The sequence below is a fragment of the Nansenia antarctica genome (assembly GCF_963989245.1).
Source record: "Nansenia antarctica genome assembly, chromosome: 1".
NCBI classification, from domain to species: Eukaryota; Metazoa; Chordata; class Actinopteri; order Argentiniformes; family Microstomatidae; genus Nansenia; species Nansenia antarctica.
The window spans coordinates 18970961-18984702 of record NC_137674.1 but is presented as its reverse complement, the minus strand read 5'-3'; the positions used below and the strand labels follow the sequence as shown (position 1 = coordinate 18984702).

Genomic DNA, 13742 nt, shown 5'->3' with positions numbered 1-13742 from the left:
TGAATGAATGATGAAGGAATATAAAGGTACTGTTTTATATCACAATCCCTTGAGTGCTTGTGGGTCATTCTTCTGCATCCACGTGTCCTTCTTAGGCATAGAATAGCTGAACACACTGAATCCACATGTCAGTTCTTTCCACTAAGACTATAAGGTGGGAGTAACGTGTGCAGGAGTATTTCTTTTTTTATGTGACCTAGGAAACACACACACTTCAATAGTGCAAGTAAAGATTTATTTGCTACATATTTACATTCTTTCCATTCTTTCCATATCCAGTGGATTGTACGATGCATATTTGAACTGAAGCATTAAGACAACTTACTCACTTTAAACATACATTTTAGAGCTTATAGTTTACTCACTCACTTCCTCCAGCTGTGTGTCTGTGTGTATGTATATGTGTGTTATACCAGGCATTTTTTTTTTGCAGCAGCAGTAACGTTTGTATGGATGTGTATAGTGAATTGGGTTCTCATGTCAGGCAGGGACAGTGGTTAATTGTCATTACTGAGGTCGCCCCCTGTTGGTGGCGTGGAGCATTCGCAGCAGCATATCCCCCGCTGAAGCTCCAAGGGTTTCCTTCTGCTCTTCGGCAGGCCAATGTTTACTATCACCAAGGCAGTCTGGGTCCAGTGTACAGCCCTCTGCAGAAATATAAAATACATTAATCACACATATTTATACAGCATGATTTGTAGCACTGGCCTATAGCCTGGAGTGTGTATGTGTGTGTGTGTGTGTGTGTGTGTGTGTGTGTGTGTGTGTGTGTGTGTTGGTGGGTGAAGTGGTTGGAAGGCAGTAGAGGAGTGGGATAGCCTGGAGTGTGTGTTACCAACCAGTGTACGAGCAGAGACAAGGGCAGGTTACATGGGGGAGAGGGGGTGATGCTTGTGTGGTATCAAGAGGTAGGGAGTGTGGAGCAGGGGGGGCTGGCCCACAGCTTTGTGATTGGTTGGCACGCACACACACACACACACACACACACATCTCTACACCACTTCTGCTGTCTCTGGTATTAACGCACATCAGCTAGCTGCTTGTGAAAAAGACTCAGAAGATCAGAATATAATCAGAATGCACTGTAAATGGAGATGTTGTGTACCGTAATATGGAGATGTTGTGCGGCTTTTATAAAAAACAAAACAACACTGCTGCCACTACTCACAGATTTCATTTTTTCCACTATCGGCCCGGTTCGGCTCGGGTCGGCTCGCTTCGGCACGCTTTTGAACAGTTCTGGTTTTCCACTATACACAAGAGACCAGGAACGAGTAGGAGGAGTAGGAGATAGTAGGCGGAGTTACGCGTCATAAAAGCGCACCATGGTGGTGACGTATATTTTCACGAGACACAACACAGCCACAACAATCGCAACATGGAGGAACTTGAAGCTATCATATACTTTTTCCTCGGCATGTGGTATATTATTAACCGTGTTTTTTTGGAGAGAAAGAGAAAGAGAGAGAGGAAGCTATGTACACATAATAAAGTCATGTTTTTTGAACCCTTAAAACCACTGCCTTCACTTGTCTGCTTTATGAACTGTAGTATCATTGTGTGCCGTGTTATTTACGGACAAACACGGTGCCCGGAGGCACCCTTTGCGGGTTAATAACTGTGATTTACCGTGGGTTAGGATAACAATTCAAATGTGTCCGGATAGGGGAGAGGACAGGGAATCCAAAACCATTTGAATGGTGTCGATACTACACTCCTATCACGGTCGACACAGCTAGGAGCGAATTCCCTGGTAAAACTTTTCTCTCCCCCCGCTGTCAATGGGAGTTTCAACCAGCTGGCGCGGTGCTGCAGGCAGCAGCGGGTGAACTCCCGGTTCATTGAGTTTACGGTTATAACCAGTGGTGTAGTCTACGTGATACGCAGGACTATGCCGTATACCCACTAGGAAGGGCCAAGGATTTCCATATACCCACTTAAAAATGTGTGAGGATACGTAACAGCGTTTTGTGACAGAACTTTCACTTTCATTCATAAAATTCACCCCGTCTGTTATGAAGCACTTGACTTTTGGACCATTGAGACTGACTATAGCGTCAAATACCATCAACGGGGGGAGATGCGACATGAAATATGCCAAAATGCAGCACTATCATGCACAAATGAAGGTGAAGTTAGCAAAGGAGTATTGTGTTTCTACCCCCTTCATAGCCGGTGTTATTCACAGGCAAAGACGGTGCCCGGAGGCACCCTTTGCGGGTTAATAACTGTGATTTACCGTGGGTTAGGATAACAATTCAAACGTGTCCGGATAGGGGAGAGGACAGGGAATCCAAAACCATTTGAATGGTGTCGATACTACACTCCTATCACGGTCGACACCGACATTATTTATATATACAGCATATGGATGTTACCTGCCTGTTAACTGCCGCTTTCAGTTCTACAGGACATCACCATAACAGCGATTTTTTGTTATGCTTGTTGTAAATAAAAGTTCTATGATGCATTGAAATGACATTAAACTAAGATAATACGATGGTTATCATATTTTTTCAAATCTTTATTAATACGTTATTACAGAAACTGTAAGTGACATTTTCCTAGAGCGAAATCTGTTGTGGTATTTAAAAATGGCGGTTAGTGATGAAATCTATGAACATGGGATGACGATTTCCATTGACCAATCAACGGTGTGCAGCGTCACACGTCACACGCAGCCTGGCAAAAAGGTTCCGGGTCTCAAAAAGGTTCCTGCCCTCGAAGGGTAGCTAAAGAAGCGTGCCGTACCGCGCCGTGCTGATCCAGGCCGACAAATGGAAAAGCGCCAAAGAAGCAGGCCAGCCTGGGTCGGGTCACCCGGGTCAGCCCTCTAGTGGAAAAGCCCCATTAGAGACCGTGGAGGTGGCGACGGAGGGTGGACGCAGCCAGGGCTCCCCTGAGGAGGTGGCCACCGAGCCGCAGTTTGTGGGCCTGCGCAAGCTCTGGAGAGAGCCAGGGTTAGGGTTAGGTCTAGGACCACCTCCACCTGCAGGGCTTTATCAGAGAGGGGGCCCAGACTATGCTGCCTACTGCCTCACCATGGCATCTCAGCCTGACCCTTCTCTGAGCAACATCGTCTTCGTCAAGAACTTAGACAAGTCTATCGACAGCAACGCTCTCTACCACACCTTCTCTGCCTTTGGGAACGTTCTATCCTGCAAGGTGCCCTTTTTATATATTTGTGGTAACCTAACTTATGAATAATGGGAATGCCATCCAGGATTCAAGTTAACCATTTATTGTAGAACGGTAAGTAACAACGTGGTACTCTGGTCACTTGCTAGCTTAATCTGGGACCCCAGCTATTCAACAGGTAACCCAAGCCCAACACCTCTGGAGGTCCCCTACTGGCGTGGGGTGGTACTACAGGTAGTCTAACCAGGATATCACAATATTCTTCCTGTAAAGCGCATTCTGACTTTAAACTGTATGTTACAGAGACTTTGAATCATACATGCAAATGTGCTTAGGTTATCTATGTGGTTAGGGTATCTGCTCACTGTTTCTGTTGTTATTTTATGTTGTATATTCTATGTTTTTATACTGTATGTGGTGTCTTTTTAATTAAGTGCTGCTTTTCTTGGCCAGGGCTCATTTGAAAAAGAGGCTACTGTCTCAACATGACTACCCTGGTTAAATAAAGGATTAATAATAATAAAACATTGTAAAGCCACTGAAAAGCCACTGAAAAGCCATTGATGATATTATGGAATGTATTACGGTGGAAATAAGTGTAGAAAGAATGAAAAACGTAATTGTAAGCTGTGTTTACAGAAAACCAAGATCTAACATGGATACATTCATGATTAACATGGAAAGGTTATTTTCCTCTTCAAAACAAAAGATTGGCTATGTCTGTGGGGATTTTAACATCGACCTGTTGAATCCACACAAACATGAGAAAACAGACAAATTCATTGAAACAATGTATAGTTTGAGCCTTTTTCCAAACAAAACCAAGCAGGATAACATCTGAGTGTGCCTCCCTAATCGATATTTACAAACAATTTGGAAAGTAAGGCGATAAGACCAAGCTCCGGACCTGGGGTGATAGGGCCTTTTCAGCCTCAGCTCCGTCCCTCTGGAACGCTCTCCCCAACCACATCAGACAGGCCAACACCCTCCCAACATTTAAACAGGCCCTCAAAACACACCTCTTCAAGCTTGCCTTCACCAAATCAAATCACTGGTGTATGAAATTTACTTTTTATGTTTTTTTATATGTTCATTGTGTTTGGGACAAATACAAATAAATTCATTGGTGTATGAAATGTTCTATAGAATCAAGTTTGTTTTTTCATTTGATTTGAAGGTGGTTTGTGATGAGAACGGCTCCAAGGGCTATGGCTTTGTGGGCTTTGAGAGCCAAGAGGCTGCTGGGATAGCCATCGACAGGCTGAACGGCACCCTGCTCAATGACAAGGAAGTGTTTGTCGGACGCTTCAAATCTGGCCAAGAACCGGAGGAGGAGAAGAGAGGAGAGGAGGAGAAGAGAGGAGAGGAGAAGAAGAGAGGAGAGGAAAAGAAGAGAGGAGAGGAGGAGAAGAGAGGAGAGGAGAAGAGAGGAGTGGAGAAGAAGAGAGGAGAGGAGGAGAAGAAGAGAGGAGAGGAGTAGAAGAAGAAGAGAGGAGAGGAGAAGAAGAGAGGAGAGGAGAAGAAGAGAGGAGAGGAGGAGAAGAGAGGAGAGGAGGAGAAGAGAGGAGAGGAGGAGAAGAGAGGAGGATAAGAGAGGAGAGGAGAGGAGAAGAAGAGAGGAGAGGAGGAGAAGAGAGGAGAGGAAAAGAAGAGAGGAGAGGAGAAGAAGAGAGGAGAGGAGGAGAAGAAGAGAGGAGAGGAGGAGAAGAAGAGAGGAGAGGAAAAGAAGAGAGGAGAGGAGAAGAAGAGAGGAGAGGAGGAGAAGAGAGGAGAGGAAAAGAAGAGAGGAGAGGAGAGGAGAAGAGAAGAGAGGAGAGGAGAAGAAGAGAGGAGAGGAGAAGAAGAGAGGAGAGGAAAAGAAGAGGAGAGGAGGAGAAGAGAGGAGAGGAAAAGAAGAGAGGAGAGGAGAGGAGGAGAAGAGAGGAGAGGAGAAGAAGAAGAGAGGAGAGGAGAAGAAGAGAGGAGAGGAGGAGAAGAGAGGAGAAGAAGAGAGGAGAGGAGAAGAAGAGAGGAGAGGAGAAGAAGAGAGGAGAGGAGGAGAAGAGAGGAGAGGAAAAGAAGAGAGGCGAGGAGAGGAGGAGAAGAGAGGAGAGGAGAAGAAGAGAGGAGAGGAGAAGAAGAGAGGAGAGGAAAAGAACAGAGGAGAGGAGGAGAAGAGAGGAGAGGAGGAGAAGAGAGGAGAGGAAAAGAAGAGAGGAGAGGAGGAGAAGAGAGGAGAGGAGAGGAGGAGAAGAGAGGAGAGGAGAAGAAGAGAGGAGAGGAAAAGAAGAGAGGAGAGGAGAAGAAGAGAGGAGAGTGCGAGACTGAGCTGGTTTGTGAATTTATTAATACTAACATAGAAGTTGATGTACTTTGTAATTATTGTCTATGTATTTGAGGGGTTGAAAAATCATCTCACTAAACAGGGTGTCTCTCTCTACCAGGGTGTCGATCTGCATGTGAAGAACCTGGACGACAGCTTGGATGACGAGGCCCTGCGCAACGTGTTCTCCGCCTTCGGAACAATCCCCAGTGCAAAGGTGGCGACGGAGGGTGGATGCAGCCAGGGCTCCCCTGAGGCGGAGGCCACCAAGGCCGGGGCTGACATGAACGGCCGCGTCATGGCCATGGGGTTAGGGTTAGGTCTAATAATAGGCCTGATCTGGGCAAGGTGTGGGTGGTAACATACGCTTTCCACTTCTTAATGATGCTCTGAACGGTACTCAGCGGGATAGCTAAAGCCTTCAAAATCTTTTTGTAGCCTTCACCTAACTTGTGCCTTCCTACAACTTTAAAAGAATGGCCAGGATGTTCCATCCTGCTCTCAAATGTAAACTGTCTATTTTTGTATGGAGCTACCATAAGTTCTGTTGAAAAAACTCAAAATTATTTTCTCATGAAATGTTCCCAAGTTTATTTATGAAAACTGACTGACACAGCCAAATACAGTCTGTCAGTGGAGATGACTCCATCCACAAACACATGTTACAGAAGATCTTTGAACAAGTGATGAAGAAAAACAACAACAATAATAGTATATTCAGAATGTGTATTCACATTCATCATGTATATGCATCATTGTGCATACAAAACTACAGCATGTTGTTGAGACATAAAAATACATGAAAATGATATCAGCGTATTCTTTTTACCTAACAGGAATATCACTTGATTGTCCAATTATATTTTTCAAAGCCTATAGAATTATCGCATGAAAATACATTTGATATCCTCAAATATATTATGTACAAATATTTACATGATCAAACACACTGAAATAGATATGTACATTTCTTTATGTTTTAAACATTTTTCTTTTCAAGATTCAAAAGAAAGAAAGATGCATGGAGGGGGGGGTCTCTGAAAAAATACAAAAAGAAGAGCAATACAAAAAGCATATATGAACTAATTACAAAAAATATACACACATTTCCACAGCAATATTCAGCAACAATAGGTCCAGACCGTCCAGTGTCTTGAACTTAGAGGTACAATTATTGAAATGGCATTGACAGATAGTCACCTAACGGCAACTTATATTCAGTTCCTCACTCTAGAAAAGAATCAGTCAGATCATCATTTATCATCTGTGTGTGTGTCTCTTCTCCACTCCCTCTGTCCTTGTCTCTCAACAAAGGGGTCTTCCACACCCTCTCGCCAACCCCAGTACACACAGCACAGATATGTTATCAGGCCAGTCCAGTTTTCAGATGTTATTCACTGGAAAATACAATGTGAAAATATCTGCACTGCCACAGTACAAAATAGGTTAACAATTTAGTGTGAAAACCATGGAAGACCTTCTCTTTCCTCTCTCCCACCCTCTCTCACTCACTCCCTCCCTATCTCACTCCCTCTCTCCCACCCTCTCTCACTCCCTCTCTCACTCCCTCCCTCCCTCTCTCACTCCCTCTAAAATTTCGTTGTTTGGTACCTGTACTGTAGCAATGACAAATAAAGTCCATTCCATTCCATTCTCTCACTCCCTCTCTCACTCCCTCTCTCACTCCCTCTCTCACTCCCTCTCTCACTCCCTCACTCCCTCTCTCACTCCCTCTCTCTCTCCCACCCTCTCTCCTCAGTTAGAGTATGACAGGTGGGTTCTCGTTGACAATGACTTGGATGACAAAGTCCTTCTGCATCTTGATGTCCTGAAGCCGGGTCTTGTCGGTGAGGAGTTTTCCAGAGAAGAACCACCTCTGGTGGCCCACGTCAATGTTCTCCTGCCCGTGCAACAGTTTCTTCAGGTGGGAGATGGAGTCTGCCATGCTGGCCGTCAGACGTAGGTCCTTACCTGTCAAAAACATAGTCAAGTCAACTTGTTCCTGCCATTTGAACCATTGTGCACTGAGAATCATTCATCCCCTATCAACCCCTTGCCCCTACCTCCTAGGTGCTTGTGTAGATGTGAGGAATGTACAGGTACATACACAATGTGGCAGAACCATCAAGGGACCATTACCATACTGATCATACATATCCAATTCTCTCATGTAGCCCTAAGGTGCTTGGGGGGGGGGGGGGGGTAGGGGATACGGACTAGGAGTAGTTTTGGTATTCGACGTCAGTATACCTGATGACAGGCGGACGCGCAGCAGGAACTCCTGTTTGGGAGGAGGGGGTGGAGCTTCTTGCTCAGGGTGTTCAGAGGCTTTGCTCTCGTTGGTGCGCTCAGTGATGATGTTGATGGGAGGGGCTAGAGTGTAGGCGGGGAGCTGGTAGCGGTTTCCCAGCTCGTCGTAACACTCTGTCAGAGTACCTAGAAGGGAGGGGAGAGAAACAGGAACATCAGACACTCAAAGACCCTCGGTCACCATCTCAGCCGAAAAAGAAAAAAAACTCCACTCCTAACCACTAATACTAAGCTCCATACCTCTAGAACCTTCCCTAACCACCACCGCATCTCCACTAACCCCATTGGTTAAAAAGAGAAAGAAAACAACAACAACAACAACAAAATAGAGAAGCCATCAATATTTTTCTTAATCTTAGATTAGCAAACCCCAAAAGGGTAAATGCTAAGGGTTGTAGATGGTTCAGTCTAGCAGGCTAAGGGTTGTAGATGGTTCAGTCTAGCAGGCTAAGGGTTGTAGATGGTTCAGTCTAGCAGGCTAAGGGTTGTAGATGGTTCAGTCTAGCAGGCAGTCAGCTGGGAGAAAATGTAAGGATACTGGGTGGTAGAACGCACATATCTAGGAAAAATCATGAAAGGTGGGTCCTGAGATTTGATGGAGTGCAAAGGTAGAATTTATTTTGTACTCACAGGGGTCAAATGACACCTCATGGCTGAGCCAGTGTTAATATCGGGAGTACCGTATTTTCCGCACTATAAGGCGCACCGGATTATAAGGCGCACCTTCAATGAATGGCCTATTTTAGAATTGTTTTCATATACAGGGCGCACCGGATTATAAGGCGCACCGGATTATAAAGCGCATAGAATAGAAAATACTGCAGTCAAACGTTTGACTGGGGTTGCGTTACGCCCAAGCTCCACCTACTGCGTTGCGTCACCTCTCCATCGGTGTTGTGTCAACTTCCCGTTGTCCATGCTCCACCTGAGCGTTGTCACCGTCAACATTCTACCTGCTCCACTGTCAAAAATATATATTTTTCCACCTCAAGTATCAGCCGTTCGTCATCAATTTTTGCAACAAGCGTCAAGGACCTGCGGTGATTCACAGCTGACTCGCGTGAATAGCAATTCGCAATAGCTGCGACCACGAGATATAGAGTAGTTAGCTACAAGCATTTTCAATCTGGTATTATCTCTATTAGTGGATTAACCGCTGTGGTGATTTAACAGCTGATAAAAATACATCAAGTAGACTACAAACAGAGCAAAACAATAAAACAACACCAGAAAACAACCAATAGGCTATACAATTATAACCAACAACCAATATGTGACAGCTCCTGGTGAAATGTGCAACGTACTTTTTCAGTTTTGTGACTCTGAACGCAGCCACAGCTACGAACGCTGCTAACAAAACACATCGCTACGAAGGTCTAAACTGTATTTTAATAACATGACAACATACTGGGAGAACATCGACATGCTAAAAACACATAACTACACATAACAAGATGAACACACAGTTCTTGCTTTTGAACACGAGCTAAAACGAAAGTATGTTTACAAGTCAACCCTCCCTTACCGGTAACCTCCGGCAAACCAGAATAATGAATCCAATACACAAATTATAAGTGTTTAGTGATCGTTAAACTGTTCTTTATTATATCGAGTTTAAAACTTCAAGTTGAAAGCACCAAGAAGGACCGCCTCGAAATTCATCGATGTTCATGTCCCGTGCTCGCGCTGTTGCCTTCATTCGAATAGTGACTGTAGAGACGCTTCTACAAAAAAATAGAAAATACGGTAAACATGTGCTGACAACCCAGACACACGCTAAAAAAGTGTGTGTCCATCCTGTCTATCAAGGTATCCACTCTTGTTACGCTGCCCTGTGAGCATTATGTAACCATCACAGTAATCTCAGAGCAACAGACAGGGTTCTGCGTGCATGAGTGAGTGTGTGTCTTAACTCACCATGTGGCAGGGTAATGCAAGCTCCGTCCACTATAGCCTGTGCCAGTTCCAGGTCGTCGCGCTCTACAGCCAGGGCTGCTGCTCTGAGCGCATCCCATATCTCTTTCCTCCCGTCAAAGGCTGGGGCTGTGTCCCAGAACTCATCTCTCTTACTGCAGAGCTGGCCCTCGGTCATGGGGTACTCACTCTTCCACTTGAGCCGCTCCTTCTTTGAAGGTTAATTCCGTCCTGAGGAGGAGAGGTACATCAGTCAGGGTTGAGGGCAGCATGGCCATAGATGGAAGTCTAGGCCAGTGCAGCTAAAAAGCATTACAATGCTGTGGAATGCATTTAACTACAGACATGTAGGCCTCCGGACCAACCAATAATCATGCTCTGATATAAGTAAGTAAAAAGCAGAGCAGTAACACTCATGGTAAATAATGTTTTCAGAATTCACTGTAGCTGCCAATTCTGAAGCTCTGCGTAACCTGGTTCAGTCTCCACTAGTAAGGTTGCCAGATTGGCACTGTACACATGCACAGAACTGAGACCAACACACACACAGACACACACACACACACACACACACACACACACACACACACACACAAAGGGAACCCGGAGATCAACAGTCCACCAGAACATGAGCTCGCCATATTTTATGCCTCTCTACAGTAGTATGATCAGCATCATCATACCTGGGGTGTGTTACTACCAGGGTGTGTAGGAGGGTTACTACCAGGGTGTGTGTAGGAGGGTTACTACCAGGGTGTGTGTAGGAGGGTTACTACCAGGGTGTGTGTAGCAGGGTTACTACCAGGGTGTGTGTGTAGCAGGGTTACTACCAGGGTGTGTGTGTAGGAGGGTTACTACCAGGGTGTGTGTGTAGGAGGGTTACTACCAGGGTGTGTGTCAGGGGCGGCGCTAGGGGGTGGCTACTTGGGCTCAAGCCCCGGATGTTTTCTGAAAAGCCCTGAATGTTTTACTTATTTTTTTATTTATTTTTTTAAACTCTCGTGAGTAACGTGCAGTACCGGAGTCCAACAGAGAGGCAGCAGCTGCGCGACATTAGCCTGCGTACTGCGTAGCCTGCCCTGCCCTGAAGAAGACGTGATCTCAATCAGTGCCTGACTTTGAAGCATGGATATCCCAAAGTTTTTTTCAACAAAACAAGCGCCAAGAACTGTTGCAGCAGCAGTATCAGCAGCTATGACATCACCAGCAGTGATGACATAGATGATGTTTCCGGTTTGCTAATGCTAGCTGGCTATCATAACATAACGTTATGTTTATAATGAAAATGAAACATAGCAAGGTACTGTTACGGTACATGGTAAGAAATCAAACAAAGGATAATACTTATACAAATAAAGTGAATAACAGGCTGATAGTCTTTGATATCTGCACTCTGGTTGACTGAGTAACAAGTGAAAAAGAATGATGTAACGTTAATGTTACAGCTAGTAAACATGAAGTAACTACATTAAGTATGCCCTTATGGTAGTATGTATGTATACAGAACATGACTCAAATCTATCCTAAGATGTAACGCTAACTAACTAAGTTTGTTTAATGTCCCAGGGGGGATTTGATTTCACAGTACTATACACAGGCCAACAATACATGTAATATATCGTCATATAACACAGGACAAGACAATCAATACAATATAAGTGGTGAGCACAGAGTCTGCCCTGATATACATACTGTAACATAACTAGCCTCAGCCCATCAATTCTGTAATTCTATACAAATATAAATGATGGTGACTGACGTGTGTGTGTGTGTGTGTTTACTGTCTATTTTGTAATACAGCCTTTTGTCCGCTTTAAGGTGGTGGTAAGTTGAAGGTTGAAGGCACATTTTTTCCGCGCGCACATTATATTCTCCCTCTGGGCTAAGCCCCGGATCTCCTACAATCCTAAATCCGCCTCTGGTGTGTGTGTAGCAGGGTTACTACCAGTGTGTGTGTGTAGGAGGGTTACTACCAGGGTGTGTGTGTAGGAGAGTTACTACCAGGGTGTGTGTGTGTAGCAGGGTTACTACCAGGGTGTGTGTGTAGGAGGGTTACTACCAGGGTGTGTGTGTAGGAGGGTTACTACCAGGGTGTGTGTGTAGGAGGGTTACTACCAGGGTGTGCGTGTGACGTGGAAAGTACAGTAGCCCCTCGCCCCTCTCCTTCCCCCCCCTCCTCTCCCTCTCCTCTCCCTCCTCTCCTCTCCCCCCCCCCCTCCCCTCTCCCTCCCCCCTCCCCTCTCCCTCTCCTCCCTCTCCTCTCCTCCCCCTCCCTCTCCGCCCACTCACGTGACTGGGAGACGAAGGCTGCCACCGTGGCTCCGCAGCCAGAGAACTGAGGGCATCCCTGGGTGAGCCTGGCCAGCTGCTCCCTGACGGCCTGGGATACCTGGGACCCCTGGTCGTCCATGGGGGCCTGGTGCTCTACAGCGCCACACGCAGGACAGGAGGGGGTCAGCAGCAGAACACACAACTAAAGGTCTTTGCACACTGATGCAGTTTTTTTCGTATGCATATTTTTTAAATCTGTCATCCGAAAAAAAAGTGTTATGCACAGAGACAGACAGAGAGAGACAGACAGAGAGACAGACAGACAGACAGACAGGCAGGCAGACAGAGACAGACAGACAGTCAGGCAGAAACAGACAGACCAATGTGGAGATACCAGTGGCGCTGCTCCAAACAGCCCTGTCGGACGTCTTATTAACCAGAAATCACATCTCATTCCTACAAGCGAGCTGCCTCGACGGACTCACATGAGAAGTAGAATGAAAGTTGTTATCAACACGGTGTTGTCTTTTGATGACATCATCGCGGGGTCCTTCCGGAGCTGTGTTCTGGAACTCCGCCCACTTAGCTCGGGTGTGTTCCTTCTAAATAAAAGCGCCCACGTTAAACTTGTTTAAGCATTTAGAAATACTACTACATATGGATGAAGTCACCCAAATGATATGCTACTACATCTGTGTGGTATTCTGTAGTAAGAAAGTAGTTAGGAAAGAATGAGACCGGGAGACACGCAGCTGCTGTTCACTTCGCACGTTTATTCAACTTCTTCTTAACATCCGGAAGTGCATACATCACTTCCGTAACTGCATACATCACTAGCATACTAGCGCCCACTGGCGGTATAAACAGGACACAACATTTCCCCCTTTCTTAAAGGAATTACAGTACTCAAAGAATGCAATATTCTGTAGACTGGTGTCAGTACAATTGAAATAAAATGAAAACTAAGGAAATGAAAATGAATGAATCAGCAGAATGAATAACAACAATAAACAGTTTATGACAGTGAAACATGAAATGAACATTCACTTTTGTCATTGCATTGTAGGACCTTTTTGTACTAAGTTAGAACCGTGTTCTATCCTACCCTTTTAGTACGTTCTCTACGGCACAAAGTCTACCAGCCACCTAGGTGGGTTTCTGACTCTAAGGTTCCTTCTTGGACCTGGTTCATTAAACACATTCTCTGTCTCGGGCACCATGAACTCCTCTAGCTCAATCTCCTTTTCACCACTGGTGCCAGACAGAGCCTCCTTGGGGAAGCGTGTAAGCTTGGATGCATTCCATTTTCGACCATCACTGAGCAGGTATGTATTCTGTCCTGCTTTACTAACTACTGTCAGCGGTTCTGTGAATCTTGATGATCCCTTTTTTACATGCTCCGGTCTGCGGACACGTACGGTGTCATTCACTTGGAACATGGGCACTTTCGCTCCCCTCATTCTGTCTGTGTACTCCTTACTCTCCTGTTGCTTGCGTCTCACTGTCTCCTGCACTTTCTCATGTGACTTAATTTGTTGTGAGACAGGGAGGACATTTAGTTTTGTACGCATCTTTCTGTTCCTCAGCAACTCAAAGGGAGTAGCTCCTGTAGTAGCATGCGGCGTAGCGCGATAGTTCAGTAAGAACTCTGTTACTGCATGTTTCCATGGCTTGTGCATTCTCTCAGCCGTCTGAATACACTCTTTGAGAACTCGATTAAATCTCTCAATAGCCCCGTTGGCTCTTGGATAATAATATGATATGAATCAAGTGGATATGAATCAAGTGGATATGAATCAAGTGGATA

General features: G+C 45.3%; 1 pseudogene across 1 annotated transcript; it reads right to left on the bottom strand.

Moving 5' to 3' along the window:
• Positions 1-7199: 7199 nt before the first annotated feature.
• LOC308171210 (ubiquitin domain-containing protein 1-like) lies at positions 7200-12074 on the bottom strand (annotated as a pseudogene). Its single transcript has 4 exons — positions 11954-12074; positions 9668-9895; positions 7691-7876; positions 7200-7411 (listed from the first exon to the last, which is right to left on the bottom strand). The product of its transcript is annotated as a ubiquitin domain-containing protein 1-like (transcript).
• Between the last annotated feature and the right edge of the window lie 1668 nt (positions 12075-13742).